Source organism: Notamacropus eugenii, chromosome 4 (genome assembly GCF_028372415.1).
Source record: "Notamacropus eugenii isolate mMacEug1 chromosome 4, mMacEug1.pri_v2, whole genome shotgun sequence".
Taxonomy (NCBI): Eukaryota; Metazoa; Chordata; class Mammalia; order Diprotodontia; family Macropodidae; genus Notamacropus; species Notamacropus eugenii.
Genome location: NC_092875.1, coordinates 381,231,243 through 381,245,374, shown reverse-complemented (window position 1 = coordinate 381,245,374; position 14,132 = coordinate 381,231,243). Strand labels below are relative to the sequence as shown.

General features: G+C 38.9%; 1 long non-coding RNA gene across 1 annotated transcript in view; it reads right to left on the bottom strand.

Moving 5' to 3' along the window:
- Nucleotides 1-11,552, bottom strand: part of LOC140501655 (uncharacterized) — a 59,186-nt gene extending 47,634 nt beyond the window's left edge. The window contains exon 1 of the long non-coding RNA XR_011966286.1: nucleotides 11,057-11,552. This is a non-coding gene — a long non-coding RNA (uncharacterized lncRNA). The remainder of the gene's footprint in view (nucleotides 1-11,056) is intronic.
- Nucleotides 11,553-14,132: the final 2,580 nt, after the last annotated feature.

Here is a 14,132-nt window from a genome sequence, read left to right as displayed (position 1 = left end):
ACAGTAAGGGACACAAGACCTGTTGTGTACTCTCTTCAAGTGTATCCATTCTAATACTCCTTCCTTTTGGTGAAGGCATCCTGTGGGAAGTTCCACAGTGAAAAGGATAGAGATATACATACTTTCTATTGGTACATATCTTCTGGTGCTAGCCTCTACAATTTTTGTTTGAATTTTGGAGATGCACTCCAACGCTTGAGGAGTCCATTCTCGTGGTGAATTTAAGTCAGGATCTCCTTTCAGCATGTCATATAATGAGTGTAATTCACCTGTAGGTATTCTTAATTGTGGTCGGATCCACTGAAGCTCTCCTATCACCTTTTGCATATGATTGAGAGTCTTGATTTTAGACACATCTATTGCTGGTGATTTAATATGAATTTGATGTTCTAATATGGTGTGTCCTAAGTAGTGTATAGGCAGGTCTTTCTGTATCTTATCAGATGCTATTCTTAAGCCCTGTCTAAGGAATTCTCTCTCTATCATTTGCAATGTCATTTCTAAGATTCCAATGTTATCATGAGCTCCTAAGATATCATCCATATAATGGAGTATCAACACCTGGGGAAATCTTTTCCTGACTGGGTGTAATGTCTTGTCTATATACCACTGACAAATTGTGGGACTGTTTTTCATTCCTTGGGGTAGTACCTTCCATTGGTAACGATGGTATGGCTCCTGTAGATTGACACTGGGTACAGAGAATGCAAACCTTTCCTTATCCTCAGTATGAACAGGAGTACTGTAAAAACAATCCTTGATTTCAATCATCCAAAGTTTATAAGTGCTGGGAATTGCATTGGGTGATGGCAAACCTGGCTGCAAAGCACCCATCATCTGCATGATGTCATTGATCTTTCTCAAATCAGTCAACATTCTGTATTTTCCAGATTTCTTTTTTATGACAAATACGGGAGAGTTCCAAGGACTAAAGGATTCCTCAATGTGCCCTAACTCTAACTGTTCTTGTACTAGGTCTTTCAGGGCCGTGAGATTTTCATATTTTAGGGTCCATTGATCCACCCAGATGGGCTCATCCGAGATCCATCGTAATTTTGGTGGTGGGATTCTCATGGCACTGTCATCAATGGACCCGTTCAAAAATTTGTTGTTAATCTTACCCCTAATTGTGTAAGCAGGTGTCTTCCCCATAGTATTATGGGAAGCCCTTCCAATACTTGTGGCCAAAATTTTCCTGATCTGTCCTCAAAATCCACCGTAGTGGTCTGGCTACCTCCCTGGCCCATTGTGATCCTCCTATGCCATATACACTGTTTTCCTCTCCTATAGGCCATTGAAATTCCCATTGTGAAAAAGGGAATATGCTTCTGTCTGCACCGGTGTCAACAAGGCCTGTTTTAGGTATTCTTTCTATATATATATGGTAAGCATTGGCTTCTGATTGCCAATTTGATGAGTCCAATATATTGTTAGTTCTGTGTTATGATTCATTTGTATCAATTGTGCCACTGGTTGCCCTCTATCAACCTCAACCTCCACATTGTTAGAGTTGCACATGATCTTGTGCAAGGTACCAATTGGTGGTTGCTGTACTACGGCCTGTAAGCCTGTGTAAACATTTGCTGGTGCAGAAATGATAATCTCTTGCTTTGTTTTGATGCATACTTCCTCTATTGGTAACCATACTGTTGTGCATGGAGGTATTAGGAAATTCCCTAGGCTTGTAATTAATTTTGACTGTATGGCACCGACTTGAGTATCTGGTACCTCCTCCTGAATTCTAAAGTGGCCTGTGGGATCCTCTCTGCGTCCTCCCAGTATCCACTCCTTTTCTCCTGGGCTGAAGGGACGCCCATCTGCGTGTTTAAATATTGAGCACTGGAGGCGGAGCCAAGATGGCGGAGTGAAAGCAACGACTCACCTAAGCTCCTGGAAAAACTCCTTTGGATATCTCTGGGGGGAGAGTCTGACCAGACTTTGGATGTGTAGAATCCAGTGGGAGACGGACTTTGACAGATTCGGAGCCCAGGCTGGACTGGAAGGTCCACGGGAGGGATCTGTTCCGCGGGGGTAAGACCCCGGCGCACAGCGCAGCACGGTCGGCGCGGCAGGGCGGAGGCGACCCGAGGGGCCCGAGAGTGGCGGGCGAGACAAGCAGAGCAGGAGATAAGCCAGGCCGAGACAACGATATCAGCGCAACAGCCTTTGAAATCTTCAGCCTAAAGACGGGACTTCAGTGGGTCACTACTTGGACATCCAGGAGCTGGGATGCCGGAGTGATTAGTAAGTGCTCTCCCCTCCCCCCCGATTACCTTGAGGGAACCATAAAATTCTTCCCCAGATTAATCCTGGATCAGTGGGAACAGCAGAAGGGGGCGGGTGGTCTCATAACACCAGAGGCTGGAAAAGTGGCAAAGGGGGATTCTTCCCACCGTGGTGGAGGCTATCAGGAGGGACAGACGACCCAGGGCAGAGAAAATTCGCACTGAGACCCAAGCAAGCCTCAGCCCGGGAGACGAGCCCCAGGAGGGGCGGGAACACGCATTAGCATCTAGGCGTGCCCCAGCCCTCCAGGGGAAAGGGAAGACAATAGGGAAGCTGGGATCACCATCCCCGGGCCTTGCCTTTGCCTCAGGCCAGCTGAGGAGATATCCTTAGACCAGACCACACCTCCCACACACCTATCAAGCTAACCCCAGAGTTGATCTGGGAAACAACAACAACAACAACAACAACAACAACAACAACAAAAGCCTGCTTTTAGCCTAGACAAACATCAACTCAACTTAAAAGATCTGTATCATCTGACTGAAAGAAACAAAAGCTACAACACTCAGCCAACATCATGAATCGGAAAAAGCAGACGAAAAGTGAAAAAACCATAGAATCTTTCTATGGGGATAAGGACCAAAACACAAACACCAAAGAGGTCAGAGTTGAGACTGTACTTCCATCTGAAACCTCAGATGGGACTATGAATTTCTCACAAGCACAACTAGATTACCTGGAACGTCTGAAGAAGGATATAAAAGAAAAACTAGCCAATGATTTTAAAACTATAAAAAAAGAATTCACTGATGAGAACATCAATCTGAAAAAGAAAATTGAAGAAATGGAAAAGGAAGTTCAAAAATTAACTGGAGAGAATAATTCCCTAAAAGGAAGAGTTAATCAAACGGAAAAGGAAACTCAAAACCTAATAGGGAAAATTGATCAGATGGAAAAGGAAACCCAAAACCTAACTGGGAAAATTGGTCGAATGGAAAAAGAAGTACAAAAATTAAATGGAGAAAATAGCTCCTTAAAGGGAAAAATTGGCCAGATGGAAAAGGAGATGCGAAAGCTAACTGAAGAAAACAATACGATCAAGATTAGAATTGGGCAAGTAGAAACTAATGACTCAATGAGGCAACAAGAATCAGTCAAACAAAATCTAAAGAATGAAAAGATAGAAGAAAATGTAAAATATTTAATTGGAAAAACAACTGACCTGGAAAATAGATCCAGGAGAGAAAATCTAAAAATTATTGGCCTGCCAGAAACCCATGATGAAGAAAAGAGTCTGGACAATATCTTCCAGGAAATAATCAAGGAAAACTGCCCAGAAGTACTAGACTCAGAGGGCAAAATAGTCATCGAAAGAATCCACCGTTCCCCTCCCGAAAGGGATCCCAAACTCAAAGCCCCAAGAAATATAGTTGCCAAATTCCAGAGCTATCAAGTGAAGGAGAAAATACTACAAGCAGCCAGAAAGAAACAATTTAAATATCAAGGTCACAGAGTCAGGAACACACAGGACCTTGCAGCTTCTACATTAAAAGATCGAAAGAATTGGAACCCAATATTCCGTAAGGCAAAGGAGTTGGTACTCCAACCAAGGATCAACTACCCAGCAAAGTTCAGCATAACATTTCAGGCAAGGAGAAAGTCATTCAACGAAATAAGGGATTTCCAGAACTTCCTGACCAAAACACCAGAACTCAATAGACAATTTGATCTTCAAATGCAGGTCTCCAGAGAATCATAAAAAGGTAAACAGAGGGGAAAAAAACAAAAACAAAAACTCGCAACTCAATTAGGACAATCTGTTTACCTCCCTATAAGGGAAGATGATACCTGTTAATCTTGAGAACTGTGCAGCTATTATGATAAAAGGGATATATGTAGAGGGAACGGGCATAAAGTAAATGATGTCATGTCAAAAATATGATTTAAGTATGAGAAGGGAATGTAATAGGAGGTGTGGAAAGGGGGAAGCAGAAAATGGCAAATTATATCACAGGAAGAAGTACAAAACTATAGTAGAGGGAAGGAGGGGAGGGAGAGGAGCATTGTTTGAGAGGTACTCTCATCTGATTTGTTCAAAGGAGGGAACAATAATCTTAAACAGATAATCCTAACGAGCTCTACAGGTAGTAGGAGGGGAAGGGGGAAGAAAGGGGAGGGTGGCTAAAAGGGAGGAAAGAAGCAATAAGAGTAAAGGGGACTAAAAGGGACGGGGGCTAAAAGAAGGAGGGGAAGACTGCAGGAGGAGGGGGAGAAAAGTGAATACTATTGAGGAGGGGAAGGGAGACGGGAGAGTTAAAAGCACAAATGGTGGGAAAGAGGGTGGAGGGAAATACACAGATTGTAATCATAATTGTGAATGTGAATGGGATGAACTCTCCCATAAAACGGAGACGGATAGCAGAATGGATTAAAAGCCATAATCCAACAATATGCTGCTTACAAGAAACACATTTGAAACGGGGGGATACACATAGGATAAAGGTCAAAGGATGGAGCAGAATATATTGTGCCTCAGCTCATGTAAGAAAGGCAGGAGTAGCAATCCTAATCTCAGACAAAGCAAAACAGAAATAGATCTAATCAAAAGGGATAAGGATGGAAACTATATCCTACTAAAAGGCACCATAGACAATGAAGCAATATCATTACTAAACATGTATGCTCCAAGTGGTATAGCATCCAGATTCTTAGAGGAGAGGTTGGGGGAGTTGAAGGAAGAAATTGATAGCAAAACTATACTAGTGGGGGACCTCAACCTCCCCCTCTCTGAACTAGATAAATCCAACCTCAAAATAAACAAAAAAGAGGTTAAGGAGGTAAATAAAACTCTGGATAAGGTAGATATGATAGATCTTTGGAGAAAATTAAATGGGAATAGAAAGGAATATACCTTTTTCTCAGCGGTACATGGAACATTTACAAAAATTGACCATGTACTAGGACATAAAAATCTCACAATCCAGTGCAGAAAGGTAGAGATAATCAATGCATCCTTTTCAGATCATAATGCATTAAAAATTACATGTAATAAAAGGCCATGGAAAGAGAAACCAAAAATCAATTGGAAACTAAATAATCTAATTCTAAAGAAGGATTGGGTTAAAGAAGAAATCATAGAAACAATCAACAACTTCATTCAAGAGAATGACAATAGTGAGACAACATACCAAAACTTATGGGACACTGCAAAAGCAGTTATTAGGGGAAGTTTTATATCTCTGAATGCTTACATAAATAAAATAGAAAAAGAGGAGATCAATGACTTAGGCTTGCACTTGAAAAAGCTAGAAAAAGAACAAATTGAAAATCCCCAAGTAAATACCAAATTAGAAATACTGAAAAGCAAAGGAGAGATTAATAAAATTGAAATAAAGAAAACTATTGACTTAATAAATAAAACCAATAGTTGGTTTTATGAAAAAAGTAATAAAATTGATAAACCTTTGGTTAATCTGATCAAAAAAAAGAAAGAAGAAAACCAAATTACTAACATTAAAAATGAAAGGGGTGAACTCACCTCCAATGAGGAGGAAATTAAAACAATAATTAGAAACTACTTTGCCCAACTTTATGCCCACAAATTCGACAATCTAAATGAGATGGATGAATATTTTAAAAAATACAAATTGCCCAGATTAACAGACGAGGAAGTTGAATACTTAAACAACCCCATCTCAGAAAAAGAAATTGAACAAGCCATCAATGAACTCCCTAGGAAAAAATCTCCAGGGCCAGATGGATTCACAAGTGAATTCTATCAAACATTTAAAGAACAGTTAATTCCAATACTACATACACTATTCTTGAAAATTGGGGAAGAAGGAGTCCTCCCAAATTCTTTCTATGATACAAATATGGTTTTGATACCCAAACCAGGAAGAGACAAAACAGAGAAAGAAAATTATAGACCAATTTCTCTAATGAATATAGATGCAAAAATTTTAAATAAGATTTTAGCAAAACGAATACAGCATCTTATCACGAGATTAATACATTATGATCAGGTAGGATTAATACCAGGACTACAGGGCTGGTTCAATATTAGGAAAACTATTAGCATTATCGATCACATCAACAACAAAGCTAACAAAAACCACATGATTATCTCAATAGATGCAGAAAAAGCTTTTGACAAAATACAACACCCATTCCTACTAAAAACATTGGAGAACGTAGGAATAAAGGGAACTTTCCATAAAATAATAAGCAGTACCTATCTAAAACCTTCAGCAAGCATTATATGCAATGGGGATAAGCTAGATGCATTCCCAATAAGATCAGGGGTGAAACAAGGTTGTCCATTATCAGCACTATTATTTAATATGGTACTAGAAATGTTAGCTGTAGCAATTAGACAAGATAAAGATATTCAAGGAATTAGAATAACCAAAGAAGAAGCTAAGTTATCACTCTTTGCAGATGATATGATGATTTACCTAGAGAATCCCAGAGATTCAAGTAAAAAATTACTTGAATTAATAAACAACTTTGGCAAAGTTGCAGGGTACAAAATAAACCCACACAAATCTTCTGCATTCCTATATATTAGCAACAAAGTTCAACAGCAAGAGATAGAAAGAGAAATCCCATTTAAAGTTAGGGTAGACAGTATAAAATACTTAGGAGTCTACCTGCCAAAACAAACCCAGGGACTATATGAACAAAATTACAAGACACTTTTTGCACAAATAAAGTCAGATTTAAGTAAGTGGAAAAACATTAGTTGCTCATGGGTAGGCCGTGCTAATATAATAAAAATGACAATTCTACCCAAATTAATATACTTATTTAGTGCCATACCAATTAAACTATCAGACAATTACTTTCTAGAGCTGGATAAAATAATATCAAAATTCATTTGGAAAAACAAAAGGTCCAGAATATCAAAGGGACTAATGAAAAGAAATGCCTGGGAAGGTGGCCTAGCGCTACCAGACCTTAAACTGTACTATAAAGCAGCAATTATCAAAACCACTTGGTATTGGCTAAGAAACAGAGAGGTAGACAAGTGGAATAGACTTGGCACTCAAGATGCAGTAGGCAAGCAATATAGCAACCTTCTGTTTGATAAACCCAAGGACCCCAGCTTCTGGGATAAGAACTCATTGTTTGATAAAAATTGCTGGGAAAACTGGATAACAGTGTGGCGGAAATTAGGCATAGACCCATACCTGACACCGTACACAAGAATAAAGTCCAAATGCGTACATGATTTAGGTATAAAGATTGATACCATGAATAAACTGGAGAAGCAAGGAATAGTGTATTTATCAGATCTATGGAGAAGGGAAGAATTCTTTACTAAAGGAGACATAGAATGCATTATGAAATGCAAAATGGATAACTTTGATTACATTAAACTGAGAAGTTTTTGCACAACCAAACCCAATGCAACCAAAATCCGGAGGGATGTAGTAAATTGGGAAAAAATTTTTACAGCTAAGCTCGGGGATAAAGGCCTCATTTCTAGAATATATAGAGAACTGACCCAAATGTATAATCATACAAGTCATTCCCCAATTGATAAATGGTCAAAGGATATGAACAGGCAATTTTCAGAGGAAGAAATTAAAGCTATTTATAATCATATGAAAAAATGCTCTAAATCACTATTGGTTAGAGAGATGCAAATCAAAAGAACTCTGAGGTACCACATCACACCTATAAGATTGGCAAACATGACAGAACAAGAAAATGATAAATGCTGGAGAGGATGTGGGAGAGTTGGAACACTAATTCATTGTTGGTGGAGCTGTGAGCACATCCAACCATTCTGGAGAGCAATTTGGAACTATGCCCAAAGGGCTACAAAAATGTGCATACCCTTTGACCCAGCAATATCGCTACTAGGACTATATCCCCAAGAGATCATAAAAATGGGAAAGGGTCCCACATGTACAAAAATATTTATAGCAGCACTCTATGTAGTTGCCAAAAACTGGAAGTCAGGGGGATGTCCATCAATTGGGGAATGGCTGAATAAATTATGGTATATGAATGTAATGGAGTACTATTGTGCCATAAGAAATGATGAACAAGAAGACTTCAGAGAGGCCTGGAAGGACTTATATGACCTGATGCTGAGTGAAAGGAGCAGAACCAGGGGAACTTTATGCACAGCAACAACCACAGTGTGTGAGAGTTTTTTCTGGTAGACTTAGATTTTTGTATAACACAAGAACTTCTGAAAAAAAAAAATCCCAATGGTGGACCTCAAGGCAAAATGCCTTCCACACTCAGAGAGAGAAATATGGAAGTCACTCACATAATGTAGCAGATCATGTTTGTGTATGTGTATCTGTTTGTGTATCATGTTCTGATTTGTTATACGGATTCTTTCATTTATCTTAGTCTGACTACATAGCATGACTATAGTGAAAATATACTCAATAGGAAAGTATATGTAGAATCTATACAGAATTGTATGCAGTCGTGGGGAGGGAGGGAGGTAGTGGGGGGTGGGTGGGGAGGGATAAAATCGCAATTGTATGGCAGTGATTGTTAAACATTAAAAAAATAAAAAAAAAAATAAATCTTGAGCACTACCCTTGAGAGGGGAGAATGACCTACACTCTGAAGCCCAATGTCCTGTTTTTCTTACATTTTGGACTGGGTGTGGTTGGCCTACTCTTAAATGGTGTTCTGTTCCCTTGGTTCTGGAGTCCTTTTCTTCCCTCTGTATTGTTTCTACTCTCCCTCTGGTAAGGTCCTATTTTTCCACACTTAAAGCATCTCATTTTTGGTCTTGCCAGTTTCAGCCTTAAGCTTAGCAATGCATTCCTTCAGGGTTCTATTCATCCTTTCTACCTGCCTGAATTCTGGGGTCCAAGTACATGTACTCAAGCACCCCACCCTATCCCCCATTAAGCAGATGGAACCCAACATATTTTGGGATAAGGGATGAAGGTCTTGGCTTCTGAAACTGCTTCCTGCTGAGACTGGATGTAGAGCTGACCCTGCCTCACAGGGTCCCAACATTGGAGGGGTTAGGTCTTTAACCAGTATGATAAACTTGACGATTCAGAGGGTGATAGGTGATATTACAATTCTTAAGAAAGGGACATCTCTCTACCTGGTGGAGGGATGCAACTTACAAAATCTGAAGCACAATTTTTATACCCTAACACAGACAATCCAACTTAATTGCTCATGTGGCTTTAGAAAAGACTGGAGATTTGAGTAATTTTTGGGTACCTTCCAAGTTTCAGCTACAGCCCACAGCACTTTCACAAAGAAAGCTGGTAGCTGGTAATCGAGGGGAACCAAGGAGAGAGACTTTATGGAAAAGAAATTTTATTTAGCCACTATGCAAGTACTCTGCAAAGTATCATAAATCTTCTCACAAATGAATATATGATAACAAACCAGATTCTTAGATATTAAAGAATTTCTAAATATAAAACATCTTTGACTCTGTTTGAATTCAGATAGGAGTGAAATTTTCCAGTCATGCAGTATCTGTATTATAGCCAGACTCAGGAACAATCAGGTGGGAAACATTCCTTTATAAAAGGACACAGTGGAGAAACTGACCAGGAGGATCCCATCCTAGATTGAGTCTAGAATTTTCCCCTCTGTGTTTCCTCCCCAGATACAAATTTCCTCTGATAACAGTACAGGATGAAGGATCACAGTCTCTCTGAGTAACTTCTGGCATATTCTTTCAGATATTGATTTAATGCAGACGACTATACCCAAATTCAAACTTAAACAAAAATATTTATGGTCCCAAATACTTTTATCTCAAACGGCAAATTTCACTAGTCCTAACTTAAAGCCAAATACAGTTATTTGTATTCCCATGGAGTTGAAATAAGCAATGAAGATTAGCAGGACTCACATACATAAGAGATTTCATTTCAGATCCTTCTTTCTCAAATTTAAAACTTGTCCTGATATAAAAGCCAATTATTTATGAATTATACAAGCCAAACAATTTTCTTAGGATTGATGACCATGTCCACATGAAAGGAGCCTTGGCAGTTTTACAAAATAAAAGGAATTGGCATGGATCCCATGCCTGCCAACCCCGAACATATAGGAGGACTGTTCTGAATGGGCAGAACCAGTCTAAATAAATTATTACTCCATTCATTTCTTTCCACACATAGTAATCCATTAACAATTTTTGGTTTAGCATTAAAACAGCAGCTTTTTAGCTGTAACTTTTTTAACAGGCAAAGGTGAAAATACCTGGTTTTCTAAATAACATAACTTTTCCAACATCTTTTAGTTTCAACAAAATTCAGATTACAAATTGCTTTCTCTAACACCATTTCTGGATTATAGAGTAAAATAAACATATTGATGGTTCTAACTTTTACTCAAGAAAATTTCACGTCTGTGGCCACTCCTTAAAAATGTTTTTGAAAGAAAAAGTTGTGAAACTGCAAGTGGAAGTGAGGGAGACTCTGGAACAAAGTCCAGCAGCGCCAAGTCTCCTCCTTTTCACCTAGGAGTTTCAAAGCCTTATCTCTGAGGTGTCTTTTCTCTTTCTTCAGTAGGTTTCTCAATTTATCAGTTAGCTCTTTAACACTGTCCTGCAAATTCTGCACCATCTGTCTGTTCTTCCATCTCTCTTCTAAGTTTAGATATACGGGTGCTGGCTGCCTTTCTGGGCTATTGTCCCTTATACTACTCTCTGACTCTGACGGGGCTGTCTGTGAGGATGTGATGAATGTTCTCATTTGTATGGCCTTGCCACCGTCTTCCTCTATGAACACATTTTCAGCATGTTATATAGAAAGAATGTGTACTGGCCCTGACTCAACTATTGTGAGCTTTGCCCCATTTCAATCTTACTCACGGTTACACTTCGTCTCACTCAAGCTGAATGTGCACGTCTTCTTCTCCGTCTGCTTCTTGGACCCACTTCTGAAAGAACTCGGTGAGGCAGACAGGCTACTGTTTCCTGTCGCACTCAGGTATCAGCTTTTGACCCTGTCCTGATAGCTCCTGCACACTGTCTAGGCTTCTGGAGAGCCTGACTCATTCAGGGGGTACTGAGGGAACTGACTCCCTCAGCTGAGGCTCCTGAGGGACCTGACTTCCCTCGGTTGAGTTTCTTAAGGGACCTGACTTCCTTTTGCTGAGCTTCCTGCTCCTTCCCCCTGCTTGTGGCCCCAGTTTGCTATTGTCCCAGTTGGGCGCCAAGTTGCTATGGTGATGGCATAGCTTACCAAGAGGAGCAAGTCTTATGCCTGGCCAGCAGGCTGCTCGTCCTCCTGTGGAGCTCGAGAGTAAAGGAATGAGGTGGGAGAGCGGGTCATGAAGCAACTCCGATTTATTCAAGCAAGCATTCTGATTATATAGTCTCTGCCAGCTAGTCCAGTGAACCATGGTAACACACACAAACAAACACGAAGCTATAGTAATGAACACAAGCTGGAACTATAGTGACAAAAACAAACCAGGGGTGGGGCAGTCCCTTCCAGCGCCATCTTGTTCACCCTTCCCTGCACCGGACTCAGTTTACCTAATGTCCATCAGTGTGGCGTCCCAGATGGTGTGGTGGTCAGTGCCCCTTACAGTAACACAAAAGAAAATGGCCTATTTCTTTCTATGGTCCAATTCCATAGTTGTTTTTTTTCCCCCTCTGGATGTGGGAGGTGTTTTGCTTCAAGAGTCCATTGTAAATTTTTTGAGTCCATGCATTCCAATGAAGTAATAAGTCTACCAGAAAAATTCCTCACACATGGTGGTTGTTGCAGTGTACAAAGTTCTCCTGCTTATATTCCTTTCACTCAGCATCAGTTCGTATAAGTCTTTCCAGGCTTCTCTGAAGTCTTCCTGTTCATCATTTCTCATAGCAAAATAGAATTCTATTTCATTCTTATATCACAGCTTGTTCAGTCATTCCCCAATTGATGGGCATTCCCTTGATTTCCAGTTTTTAGCCCCCACAAGAAGAAATTCTATAAATATTTTTGTACATGTTGGCCACTTTCCCGTTTCTCTTATCACTTTGGGATACAGTCCCAGAAGAGATATAATTGGGTCAAAGATTATGCACATTTTTGTAGCCCTTTGGTATAGTTGCAAATTGCTCTCCAGAATGGTTGGTTCAGCTCAGAGCTTCAAAAGCAATGAATTAGTGTTCCAACTCTCCCAAATCTTCTCCAATATTTATCATCTTCCTGTATTATCATGTTAGCCAATCTGATAGGTGTGATGTGCTATCTCAGAGTTGGTTTGATTTTCATTTCTCTAGTCAATAGTGCTTTAGAGCATTCTTTTTTTTATGACTATAATTAGTTTTAATTTCTTCCTCTGAAAATTCCTCTTTCATATCCTTTCGCCATTTATCAATTGGGGAATTACTTTATTCTTGTATATTTGACTCAGTTCTCTATATATTTTAGAAATGAGGCATTTATCACAGACAGCAGTTGCAAAAATTTTCCCCAATTTTCTGCTTCCCTCCTAGTCTTTGTAACATTGGGTATATTTGTGCAAAAACTTTTCAATTTAATGTAATCAAAGTTATACATATTGCACTTCACAATGTTCTCTATCTCTTCTTGGGTAATATTCTTTCTGTTCTCCACAAATCTGACAATTACACTTTCCTTTTTCCCTAATTTGTTTATGGTATCAATCTTTATGCCTAGATCATGTATCCATTTGGATATTATGCTTGTGTATGGTGTCAGACATTGGTCTATGCCCAGTTTCTGCCACTTCGTTATAAAGTTTCCCCAGCAATTTTTGTCCAGAATTGAGTTCTTATCCCAGAAGCTTGAGTCCTTGGGTTTATCAAACAGTAGATTGCTATATTAATTAACTACTGTGCTTGAACACATAACCTATTCTACTGGTCTACCTATCTATTTTTTAGCCAGTACCAAGTGGTTTTGATGATTGCTGCTATATAATACAATTTGAGATCTGGTAGGGCTAGGCTACCATCTACAGCATTTATTTTCATTAGTCCACTTTATATTCTGGTCCTTTTGTTCTTTCAGATGAATTTTGATACTATTTTTTCTGGTTCTAGAAAATAATTATCTGGTACTTTGATTGATATGGCACTGACTAAGTAAATTAATTTGCATAGAATTGTCATTTTTATTATATTAGTTCGGGGTACCCATGAGCAACTGATGCTTTTACACTTACTTAGATCTGACTTTATTTGTGTGTAAAGTGTTTTGTAATTATGTTCATGTAGTCCCTGGGTTTCTTTTGGCAAGGAGAATCCCAGATATTTTTTAGTGTCTATTGTAGTTTTAATCAGGATTTCTCTTTTTATCTTTTGCTGCTGAGCTTTGTTAGTAATATATAGAAATGAAGATGATTTATGTGCTTCTTTTAGTAACTTGCAACTGCCAAAGTTGTTTATTATTTCAAATAGTTTTTTACTTGATTCTCTGGGATTCTCTAAGTATATCATCATATCATCTGCAAAAAATGATAACTTAGTTTCTTCTTTCCCTATTTTAACTACTTCAGTTTCTTTATCTTCTCTCATTGCTACAGATAGCATTTCCAATATCCTATTGCATAACAGTGTTGATGACTGACATCCTTGTTTCACCACTGATCTTATTGGAAGTGCATCTAGTTTGACTCCATTGCGTATAATACCTTATGGTGCTTTTAGGTAGATACTGCTTATTATTTTATGGAAATTTCCATTTGTTCCTATGCGTTGTATTGTTTTCAATAGGGTTGGTTGTTGTAGTTTGTCACAAGCTTTTTCTGCATCTATTTAGATCATCCTATGGTTTCTGTTAGTTTTGTTGTTGATGTGTATAATAATACTAATACTTTTTCCTAATATTGAAGCTGTTTTCCATTTCTGGTATAGGTCCTACCTGATCCTAATGTTATTCCTGTGATAAGTTGCTACATTCTTTTTGCTAATATCTTATTTAAAATTT